The sequence below is a fragment of the Mus pahari genome, chromosome 4, assembly GCF_900095145.1.
Source record: "Mus pahari chromosome 4, PAHARI_EIJ_v1.1, whole genome shotgun sequence".
Classification (NCBI taxonomy): domain Eukaryota; kingdom Metazoa; phylum Chordata; class Mammalia; order Rodentia; family Muridae; genus Mus; species Mus pahari.
Genome location: NC_034593.1, coordinates 113,417,410 through 113,430,639, shown reverse-complemented (window position 1 = coordinate 113,430,639; position 13,230 = coordinate 113,417,410).

The window sequence follows — 13,230 nt, the reverse complement described above, 5'->3', positions numbered from 1 at the left end:
GAGAGCAGGCTGAGCAAGCCAGGGGAAGCAAGCCAGTAAAGAACATCCCTCCATGGCTTCTGCATCAGCTCCTGCTTTCTGACCTGCTTGAGTTCCAGTTCTGACATCCTTTGGTGATTAACAGCAGTATGGAAATGTAAGCCAAATAAACCCTTTCCTTCCCAACTTGCTTCTTGGTCATGGTGTTTGTGCAGGAATAGAAACCCTGGCTAAGACAAAGAGTTAAATTGTGTATCATATAAAACTTATTTCAATTTTCTTGTTAAATACGATTTATTAATACACACACATGTATGTGTATGCCTCAAAATATCAACTTACTTTTTAAAATAAAGAAATGTAGAATGGAAATTATTTGGGGAACAAATCATGGTACAATTTTCATTTTCATTTATTTTAAACATTTCATTGAATTAAAATTTTTACTTATGATTTATCTCATCAATCTGACAAATTAAAGCAAATAAGGAACCAATGTTAACAGAAGATTTGCATATATCTATCTTCTTTTCTTTTGTTTTTTAATTTTTATTGGTTATTTTATATATTTATATTTCAAATTTATGCCCATTCCCAACTTCCCCTCTGCAAACAACCATCCCATCTCCCTCCTCCTGCTTTTATGAGAGTGCTCCTCAAGAATATGAGAAATAATGAAACCATGAAAAAAAATAAATTTTAGTGTATACAAATAAAATTTTATTTAATAGATTAAAGACAAGACCATATATATATATATATTCATCCAGAATTCTTTACAAGCTTTCTCATGGTGGTAACTTTGACAGCTTTCATATTTTGACTCCATCCATATTGAATTCTCTGACAATATCAGATAATGGAAGATTATTGAGGGGGAAGAGGCATGGGAGGAAAAGAGAGAAACAGAAGGATAAGAGGAAATGGGAAAGTAAGAGGGAGAGAAAGCCTGGGAAGAAAGGAAAAGGGAGATCCTAGAGAGACTAGATCATAGAATCTCATTGGGTTGGAGGAAGAGAAATGAGCAGAGAAAGAGAAAAAGGTTGAAACAAAGCAATAGAAGAAGAGAGGAGGAGGATGACAAAAGTGAACAAAGGAAGATCAAAGCCAAATTCATGTTTAAAAATTGTGCATTCCTCCCCATGTTAATCTATCCATAGGCAGAGTACCTGTAACCTAAGACTGCCTAATGGTGCCACTTCTCAACATGACTGATTGTTAAATACTTTAATAAACTGTGTAAAATACCTGGAGTATGTTCTGACAGTCAGAATGATTCAGAAAAACTCAGTTTCCAGACATCAAACCAGTCTTCCATGTTGCTTCTTCCTTAGCCTAAGAAATTACATAGGGATTCAACAGTGCTAACAGACACAGGTCTATCATTCACAAGAAGGACTCTCATTTTTATGATTCTTCATATTTTATATAGGATTATCATTAAACCTTTAGCTGTTCTTTTTTAATTTTTTAACTTTTGGTGGTTTTGAGGATTTGTTATAACTTAGTTTCACATAAACTTTTCAAAGAGATTGAGTAAGCCACACATATTTACATTTCAAATATTCTGTTTTATTACATGCTCTATGATTTAATAGTGGTTTAAAGGATATTTTGATCAATAATATAAACTCATTTTATTAAATTTAACAAAAGTGATCATTTATGTAGTGCATTTTATGTGTAAGGATTGAGTTTATTCATTCAAAGTTATAATGACCAAATGCCTCAGAATCAAATTAATTAAGAAAAAAATACATGGAGACCAGAAGAATCCTATCCCCAGCTGCTCCATGGTTCCTGTGTCCTGTGTGCTCCTGGTAGGACTCTCTTTGGTCAGTTATTGGAGAAAAAGTGTTGGTCTCGCTTGTGGACTTAGAAGTGACAGAACTCCTAGGAGAACAGCTCTCTCTAGGTGGGATTTGGGTACAGAGAGCAGGGCCACAGGGCTAACTCCTGGTGACAGATTGAGACAGAAAGGGCCCTGTCCATGGCTGCTCCACAGTTCCTGTGCCCCGTGCCTAATGGCCAGTTATTGGAGTAAATGTGTTGGTTTCACCTGGGCAGATGTCATACAGACCCTAAGAGAACACAATACCAGGCCAGGCTACTATTCCCAGCAGAATTCTAAATTAACATAGATGGAGAAACTAGGATATTCCATAACAAAGACAATATCTTTTCACAAATCCAGTCCTACAAAGGATAATAGATGGAAAACTCCAAAACAAGGAGGGAAACTACACCCTAGAAAAAGCAAGAAAGTAATCTTCTTTCAACAAACCCAAAAGTAGGTAGCCACACAAACATAATTCCACTTCTAACAACAAAAATAATAGGAAGCAACAAACACTTTTCCTTAATATCTCTTAATACCAATGGACTCAATTTCCTAATAAAAATACATAGAATAACAGACTGGATGTGTAAACAGAAACAGAATCAAACATTTTGCCATTTTGCTGCATACTAGAAACGCACCTCCGTGTCAAAGACAGACACTATCTCAGAGTAAAGGGCTAGAAAACAATTTTGCAAGCAAATGGTCCCAGGAAAAAAGCTGGAGTAGCCATTCTAATGTTGAATAAAATCGACTTTCAACCAAAAGTTATCAAAAAAGGATAAGGAAGGACACTTCATACTCGAAAGGAAAAATTTACCAAGATGAAAGCTCAATTCTGAACATCTATGCTCCAAATGCAAGGGCACCCACATTCATAAAAGAAACTTTGCTAAAGCTCAAAGCACACATTACACCTCACAAAATAATAGTGGGAGACTTCACACCCCACTCTCATCAAGAAATAGATCATAAAAATGGAAACAAAACAGAGACACAGTGAAACTAACCGAAGTTATGAACAAAATGGTTTTAACAGATATTTATAGAACATTTATCCTAAAACAAAAGAATATACCTTCTTCTCAGCACCTTATGCTACCTTCTCCAAAATTGGCCATATAATTGGTCACAAAACAGGCCTCAAGAGATAGATACAAGAAGATTGAAATAATCCCATGCACCTTACCAGATCACCAGGGATTAAGGCTGGTCTTCAATAACAACATAAACAACAGAAAGCCTTCATATACATGGAAGCTCAACAGTGCTCTACTCAATGATAACTTGGTCAAGGTAGAAATAAAGAAAGAAATTGAAGAATTTAGAATTTAATGAAAATGAAGGCACTACAACCCCAAACGTATGGAACACAATGAAAGCAGTGCTAAGAGGAAAACTCATAGTTCTGAGTGCTTCCAAAAAGAAACTGGAGAGAGCATNCACTAGCAGCTTGACAGCACACCTGAAAGCTCTAGAACAAAAAGAAGCAAATACTCCCAAGAGGAGTAGATGACAGGAAATAATGAAAATCAGGACTGAAATCAATCAAGTGGAAACAAAAAGAACTATACAAAGAATCAACAATACCAAGAGATGATTCTTTGAGAAAATCAACAAGATTGATAAACCCTTAGCCAGACTAAGAGAGGGCAGGCACTGAGACAGTATCCAAATTAACAAAATCAGAAATGAAAAGGAAAATACAGCAACAGAAACCAAGGAAAATCAAAAAATTATACCCTACTACAAAAGCCTATACTCAACAAAACGAATATCTGGATGAAATGGACAATTTTCCCAACAGATACCAAATACCAAAGTTAAATCAGGATCAGATAAACCATATAAACAGCCTCATAACCCCTAAAGAAATAGAAGCAGTCATAAAAAGTCTCTCAATCAATAAAAGCACAGGACCAGATGAGTTTAGTGAAGAATTCTACCAGACCTTCAAAGAAGACCTTTAATACCAATACTCTTCAAACTATTCCCCAAAATAGAAACAGAAGGAACACTACCCAATTTGTTCTGTGAAGTCACAATTATGCTTATGCTTAAACAACACAAAGATCCAACAAAGAAAGAACTTCTCACCAATTTCCATTATGAATATCAATGCAATAATACTCAAGAAAATTCTCTCAAAACAAATCCAAGAACACACTACAATGAACATCCACCATGAACAAGTAGGCTTATTCACAAGGATGCAAGGATGGTTCTTCTGTATATGAAAATCCATCAACGTAGCCCACTATATACACAAACTCAAAGGAAAAAAAAAGCACATGATCATCTCATTAGGTGCTGAGAAAGCATTTGACAAAATTCAACACCACTTCTTGGTAAAAGTCTTAGAAAGATCAGAAATTCATGGTCCATACCTAAAAATAGTGAAAACAATATACAGCAAACCAGTAGCCAACATCAAACTAAATGGAGGGAAACTTGAAGCAATCCCACTAAAATCAGGAACTAGACAAGGCTGCCCACTTTCTCCCTATTTATTCAATATAGTACTAGGATGTCCTAGCCAGAGTAATTAGACAACAAAAGGAGGTTAATGAGGTGCAAACTGGAAAGAAAGAAGTCAAACTATCACTCTTTGCAGAGGATATGATAGTATACTTAAGTGACCTCATTTCACCTGAGAATTAAACCTGATTAACTACTTCAGCAAAGTGGCTGGATATAAAATTAACTCAAACCAATCAGTAGCCTTTGTCTACTCAAAGGATAAACAGGCTAAGAAAGAAATTAAGGAAGCAATACCCTTCACAGTAGTCACAAATAATATAAAATATCTTGATGTGAGTCTAACCAAACAAGTGAAAGATTTATATGACAAGAACTTCAATTTTCTGAAGAAAGAAATTGAGGAAGACATTAGAAGATTGAAATATCTCCTGTGCTCATGGATTGGCAGTTTAATATACTAAAAATGACCACCTTGCAGAAAGCAATCTACAGAGTCAATGCAATCCCCATCAAAATTCCAACTCAATCCTTCATTGAGTTAGAAAGAGCAATATGAACCAGGCATGGTGGCACATGCCTTTAATCCCAGCACTCAGGAGGCAGACGCAGGCGGATTTCTGAGTTCGAAGCCAGCCTAGTCTACAAAGTGAGTTCCAGGACAGCCAGAGGTATACAGAGAAACCCTGTCTCAAAAAAACAGAAACAAAACAACAACAAAACAAAAGAAAGAAAGAAAGAAAAAGAAAGAAAGAAAAAAAGAAAGAAAGAGAGAAAGAAAGAAAGAAAGAGCAATATGCAAATTCATTTGGAATAACAAAAAAAACAAGATAGTGAAAACTATTTTAAACAATAAAGGAACTTCTGGTAAAATCACCATCCCTGACCTCAAGCTGTATTACAGAGCAATAGTGATAAAAACTGTATGGTACTGGTACAGTGACAGGCATGTAAATCAAGGAATAGAATTAAAGACCCAGAAATGAACACACACACTTATGGTCACTTGATCTTTGGCAAAGAATCTAAAACCATCCAGTGGAAAAGAGACAGCATTTTCAACAAATGGTGCTGGTTCAACTGGAGGCCAGCATGTAGAAGCAATCGATCCATTCTTATCTCCTTATACAAAGCTCAAGTTCAAGTGGATCAAAGACCTTCACATAAAAACAGATACAGTGAAACTAATAGAAGAGGAAGTGGAGAAGAAAATGTGGTACATTCACACGATGGAGTACTTCTTAGCTATAGAAAACAATGACTTCCTGAAATTCTTAGGCAAATGGATGGAACTAGAAAATATCCTGAATGAGGAAATCCAGTCACAAAAGAACACACATGGTATGCACTCACTGATAAGTGGATATTAGCCCAAAAGCTTGGAATAACCAAGATACAGTTCACAGACCACAGGAAGCAGAAGAAGAAGGAAGACCAAAGCATGGATGTTCCAGTCCTTAGGAGGGGGAACAAAATACTTACGGGAGGAAATATGGAGACAAAGTGTGGAGCAGAATCTGAAGGAAAGGCCATCAGAGACTGCCCTACCTGGGGATCCATCCCATCCACAGACACCAAAACCAGACACTGTTCCTTTCTATTTTCCTTGGTTTCTTCCCTAACTTTTGTCTATACTATGTTATCAACACTTGGTGTTATAAGAACACATCCAATATAAATGCAAAAATAGACCCTCACGTGGCCTATCATAAATTAATAACTACTTAGTACACTACTTTAGAAATGGACAAAATACATTGTCTCATTCTAAGGTCCATTTTAATAGAACTTCAGGAACATATGTGCAAACCTTTATATAAGACACTATCTCTATAACAGAATTGTTCTGTCAAAGGACCCATGCATTTTGCATCTTATATACACTTATACATTGTATACATTTCTCTCCAGAAAGTTTATCCAAGTTTATCCTTCCTCCTGAATGTGTTTGAGCATACGATTTGCGCCATATGCCACTACACCATGAATATTTCAATTTAAAGTATCAGCTTCTAAGTGACAGAATTAGTACAGAGCTTCGATGCCAGAGGACTTCATATTATTGTGCAGAGATGTGTTGCCCAAGCCTATTACAATAAAACACACTCGTGAGGAGCTGCTATCTCTTTCCAATAAGTTAGCATGAGGACCTGCCTTTACCCAGTGGAATTAGGAGAGACTGGTACAAGCAAAACACAGGCAACGCTTTGAAGTTCATTTTACATTTATTTAAAAATGCTCCTGCTTCATCTGAGTGCATTACCTACATAAACCTAACTCAAATTTTATTTGCTACCCCTGCTGGTTTCCCAGAATTGCTTCTGTCAAGAATACTTGGAAATAGACAGCAGACTCCCAAGACTGCTTTGTGCTTGGTGGCATGGGGGTACAGAGATTCATGATGTGAGACGCGGCCATGTACACAAACTGCAAAAATAAAGACATTTCTCCATAGAAACAAGCTTGGAATTCATCAGGGAGTGCTGAGACAAAATACACTAATATTATATTTCCCCTCATATTTCCTATAAGTACCCAAATTATGTCACTATAGGAGAATCGATCCAGTGGTAAAACTGTGCCAAACATCATTTTGCATATTTGTGTATTATAGTAATGTAACAAATAGGCATACCCAAAGTAAACAGAATTATACATCATGCATTATAAGAACAGATATAAAAACCATGGCGTGTCCCAGTGTTTTGGAAGTGAATGTCAGGAGCATGCATGTCCCAAAATAATGTTTTAAACTTATGATGTATTTTTTCTTGCTTATATTAAAAATCAAAGCAATGTGTCCTGAATTAGGTATTGGTATTATTTAGGGTAATAGTTTTTCTAAGCATAAAATACTATTGATCCTATGTCTGGCTTATTGTACAAGAACAGAGTGTAATCCATTACCAGAGAGCAAAGCCATTAGACTCCTTGTGCGTTCAATTAGGCTATTACTTTATCTATCTTAATTGATACTGCTAATAGTATCATATATAATTGCTCTGTATAGGCAAAAAATGTGCTTGTTAATGAGTCTTAGCTAATTCAAAGAACGGCATTTAAGCACTATCTGTAAAACTGAGCTTCAAAGTCAATATTCAACTTCTCTTCCCAGCCAATAGTTAGTAGAGAGGTTTGTTTAAATAGGATGATAATAATCAAAAATGAAGGTTAGTGCACTTAACTTCATCCTCAGGTCATGTGCTTTTCCTCTTTCATTTCATGGGGATCTAGATCTGGCACATGGTTTAATGATCAAATAGTTCTAAGTTAGAATTGTTTTTTATAATATTTTCCTAAGTAAGAAACATATTCTGTAAAACAAAAACAAAAACAAAAAAATCCAAACACAGTACTTAACTGAAAACAAATTAGAAAGTAGAAACTTAAACACCCTAAAAAAAAAAAAGTTGCTTTTCTATTTTGCTTTGGTCACATGTCAGGTTCTTTTAGCCCACAGTACAAAGCCAATCTGTCCATCCCGGCCAAGAAGGCATGGTGGTCAAAGCAACTTGGTCCATAACACTGACCGAGGAATAGAAGAAGATGAACCCTCATTTGTGTTTTCTCCTTGTTATTACTTACTGAACTCTGATAGTATATGATGTTCCACAGCCTGAGGGTGAGTCTGCCATCTATCTTTAAATAGACTCCAAGGAAAACAACTTCAAAGATTTGCCTATAGATGTATGCTCTACCTGATTCCAAATTGGATCAGTATACCATTAAAAACAATCATTAATCACTCTGTTTCACCTTAAAACCAAACCAGAAACAAAAGAAAACCAAAACATAAAAAAAATGATAAATAAAAAAAAATCTATGGTGTGTTCTTTAGATGAAAGAATGAAGACCACATGACAACATGATTGTTATTTATATTTTCTGTGGATAAGATAAAATGTCCTAAGAGAGCAACTTAATGCAAGAAGAGGTTTACTTAGCTGACAGCCCACAGATGGAGTCTATCATGGTGGAGAGGTCCAGGTCGCAGGTGCTTGAGGCAGCTGGTCACATTCCTTCAGCAGTCAGAAAGCAGAGATGGAGATAAATGCTACAATTCAGTTAGCATCTCCTTTCCATGCAGTTCATAATCCAGAGAAGGAAACAGTGCGCCCCTAGATCTTCCCACCTCAGTGACACTAATCAAAATAACCTCCAAAGCCTTGCCCACCACTAAATAAGAGGTGTGCATGTAGGCTACTCTACAAGGCAATTATAGATCTTTTTGGACAGTATTAATCTTGAAAATAGCCTTTCTTTAAAGCAAATTGCTTTATTAATGTAAATTAAATGATAGTCCTAGTTGTACTTTAAAAAAAAAATTGGGTATTTTCTTTATTTACATTTCAAATATTTTCCCCTTTCTAGGTCTTCCCTTTGGAAACCCCATATCCCATCCTCTCTCCCACTACCTCTATGAGGGTGCTCCCCATCCCACCCACACACCCACTCCTATCTTCCAGCCCTGGGATTCCCTTACACTGGGGCATCAAACCCCCTCAGGCCCAGGGGCCTCTACTCCCTCTGATGTCCAGCAAGGTCATCCCCTGCCACATATGCGGCCAGAGCCATGGGTCCCTCCAAGTGTACTCTTTCGTTGGTGGTTCAGTCCCCAGGAGCTCTGAGGGTCTGTCTGTTGCTCCCCACATGGAGCTACAAATCCCCTCAGCTCCTTCAGACCCTTCTCCAAAGAATGTGACCTTATTTAACTCAGCCTTACAGAAACTGTTTTCTTTAAGGGACATCATTCCGTATAACCTCAAACTATCTCCGGCATCTCCAATGCAGAGTGCCTGTGCTGTTTGCTTATATTTATTTATTTTTGCTTTTATATTTATATGAACTTATTTATATCTATTTATTGTTTTCCTGAGACAATGTCTGCCTGGGAACATGGTATGACATAAGTTGGCCTTGAGCCCCTGGCAATGCCCCTTCTTTCAACCTCCTGAGTGCTGTGGCTAGAAGTATGAATATCTATGCCTGAGTCTGAGAATACAAATCCAATGCTGACTGTTCCCAAACTGAGAGTGGAATGGTCTAGATCTGGAAGGAGTCTCCAGCTTTGCTTGATTGATGGCTGGGCTGGGGTGGCCACTGCTGGAGGTGAGGGAACAAGGAATTCAGGATGTTTCTATATATAAAGAATGCTCTCCTTCCTAGAATTGCTTGCTAAGATGTTTATTAAATTCTGTTCCATTAAGTCAGAGCACTGTAGAGGCTGCACAGAAATTGAGCTATAAAGAAATTTAGAGCCTTGAAAGATCCTTTGATTTATCCCAGGTCTTATCTAGCAGTTATTCCCCGAGACATAATTAGATTCGGAATTCTTGAGAATGTATTTTAATTTTTTTGGTGGGGCACTTAGATCCCTGAACCATGAACTTAATTTAGAAAAATTTGCATAAGATTGTGCTTTTTAAGTCAGTTTATGCAACACATTCGCTATGTTTTGAATATGAACAGATTATATTTACAGCTGCTTTTCAGGAGCAGTTTTACAAGTACTCCATTTCTGACTCTTAGATGTCCTGGCCTCAGAATCTGAGCCTTTTATCAACTATTTCTCTTGGTTCTCCCTTATAAAGCCATGAAACTGCCACATTTTACTGACTTTTACTATGAACACTCATTTTAGTACTGGACTGGAAAATGAGAAAAGGACAAATTGGTTTTAAAAAAATAATAAAAACAAAAGGACATCACTCTATTTTCCAGTTCAGCAAAATCCCTCAATGTTACAAACATTCTAAATGGAATATGTAATATTTGAAGAGTGCTTTGGACTTGTACACTATGTAAGTCAACTTCCTCTTACAGAGAAAAAGACTGGAAAATCTGGAGGGTGTTTTAAACCACAATTCAAAAATGCAATATATAATTATCATGCAGCTATGTTTTGCTCTGCTCAGAATGACTGGTAATTGAATAATGTGTAGTTGTCATGAGGAAAGTTCAGTTTTGTTCTCATGTGAAATCACCTCTATTTCTGCATCCTTTTATGCTTATTTGAGCATAGTTTTTACTAAAATGCAGCTACTTATGCCTCAGGAAAGGGTTACCTGCAACGTGCAAAATATGGTCAAGGCTGAGTGGAGTGCTCATTTATTTTCCCTGTGTTCCCTATAAATACACAATTACATCATCAATTGAATACATAGCCTAGAGAGTGGTATAAGGTGATATTCTTCACAGTCTAAACTCTATTCTGAATATCCAAATGTCTTAGTTAGTGTTCTATTGGTATGATAAAATACCATAAACAAGGCAAAAGAAAGAATTAAATGTGTGGCTTGATTACAGTTTCAGAGGGTTACTCCATGATCATCATGTGCCAATAACCTGGTCCCTAGAGCAGCAACTGAGAGTTCACATCTGATTCATAATCTGTAGGCAGAGAGAGAAGGAGAGTAAGGATGGACATGTCATGACCTTTTAAAACTTCATAGTCTATCCCTAGAGATCCACAGCCTTCAATAAAGCCATACACCCTAGTCCTTCCTAAACATTTAAATACATATACCTATGGAGGTAATTCTTATTGAAAACATCATAACAATAAATGAAAGTATATGTAATTTTGTAAGCAAAACTGTATAGGAGGAACATTGTTAAATCATAAAGGTGACAGTTTTGAGTTGTACTTTTTTTTTGTCTGTTCAGTCTTTGAACAGACTGTGTTTCTCTCTAGCAATTAGTAGGAATACTTCCATAGTTTAGGTGGAGTATTGTGAAATTATCAGATGTAAGATTTTATACATTCAACCTTATTAGCCTAGTATATATGCATAATATGAACTTTAAGAGACAATAAACTTCATTATAAAGATAAAAATAAAGATTAATAAAATGAATATAAATTTTAAGTTATAAATATGATATAATAAATCAATTTATCACATATTTGCAAACTTGAAGGATAGAATGTGACTCAGAAGTAGGGTGAAGCTTTGAGATAAAGTGTCTACCCAGTGTGCTTGAGGTCCTGAGTTAAAGCCATAGGAAAAAATTTTATGTTATACTTGATTAAAATTATACATTTTGTACAACATACACTGTTTTAAAAGGTCACAGTTTGGGAGAAAAACCTTGAAAATATAACTGATATAGAACTTAAAAGCAAACTATACACACAGTGAAGAAAACTAGATCTTAAGGAAACAACTCCGTTTAAGAAACTTGGGGAAGCAGGGTCAGGGACCTTATCAAAGAAGTCCTATCATTGGCAATGAAGAATTGCCAATTGGTATGAAGAAAGCCTGGATATTTAGGGAATCACAAATGTATACGGGCAAAAGATGCAGCTAGATTCCTATTAGAAAAAACCACTTCTAAGATGCCAAAAACACCAAATTCTGATAGGAACACCTCTTGGGAATTCTCACCCTTTGCAAAAAGGAAAACTGAAAATGATAGACCCCAGCTGGAATTGTCTAACAAATCAATATGTGATCCTATCATGGATACATCAACTGTTCCAGTTTGTTATTTGAATGACTGAAGAACTTACACTCAACCAAAACTGTAAACCCATTTTGTACTATATTTATTGATGATTTACAACGATTAGAGTGAGCCCAGATGTTCTTGGTTAATAAACTCTTATAGCAGGACTCTAAGAGGACTTAGCAGTTAAAAGCAATGGTTGATCTTCTAGAGGACACAGGTTTTATCCACAGCACCCACATGAAGACTCAATCATTTGAAACTTCAGTTATGGGGTATCCAATGTTTTGACCTTCATGGGGAGATATAAAGGCCTACAAAATACAGACATACAAAAATTATAAATAATAAAACAAAGTCGCATTGAATTAAGAACATTAGCAACAACTCCCAGGTCCTGCAAAACTTTCAATGCCACACTGACAAAAAGTAATCACAGTAGTTTATCAAAACTTGCATATCAAAACTACCTTGGAGTAGTTTATCAAAAGTGAGTCCAGATTTGAACTCTATACTTCTCTGTCCCTGCATCTTTCCCTGTCTCTCCTGTCTGTCATCTGCCTTTGTTCAGACAAGGAAGCAAAGGTTCCTTCTCTGAACGATGCTTTGTCTGTTCATGTATCTACGTGATCCTAATAAAAGGATTTTGCTCTGTAGTTATTGAAAAACACAGAATAACATGGGGGAAGAATGCAAGATATTTTACAGAAATCCATAAGAGCATTTTACAAGGAATGGATCTCTACTGATTTTAATTGACTCCAGATGATGGGATAGAAAAACCCATAGAAATATTATTAAGCAATATCTGAAGGTTGCTCTCAGTAATTATATTGGATATAAGTTTTATAAGGAAGATTTTCATCCTATTTTTCATTTTCAACAAATGGCTATAATAGCACATACACATTGCTCTGTGGGAAAGGTCAAGTAAATGAAAAGGTACTTAATTTAAGAATGTAACTATGTGTTGAAGTAGATTGTAAAAATTGATTACATGGGAAATCCCAGGCAAGTCAGGTTAGTTGTAACATTGTTTTCTTAAAGGCAAGTTAGAAACAAAAGTGGAGAGGAAGAAGAACAAAAGGCTGATTAGAGAGTAAGAAATCTGTCAGGTTTTAAGTGACATCAAACGGTGTCATTAACTAAATCTGTGAAGTTCAGCAACAGTTCCATTCCTGAGAATACCAGGGATATTTTTCTAATAATGTATATGTGTGTGATTATTATATCAACACAATCAAATAGTGTACCACAATGAAGGTATAAAGAGAAACGTGAAGAGGGGACCCGCAGCTGGACCCNATCGTCCTGCGCCTCTCCTGCCCAGGAGGGGTGTTCGCCTGGCGGCTGTCCGCAGGCTGACCCCGCACCCAACACCTTGCCTCCCCGACCGAGGAGGGGTGTCCGCCTGGCATCCAGCGCCTTTCCTCACCCGAGGAGGGGAGTCCGCTGCACTGCCGGGGAAAGAGCGGACTGGTGAG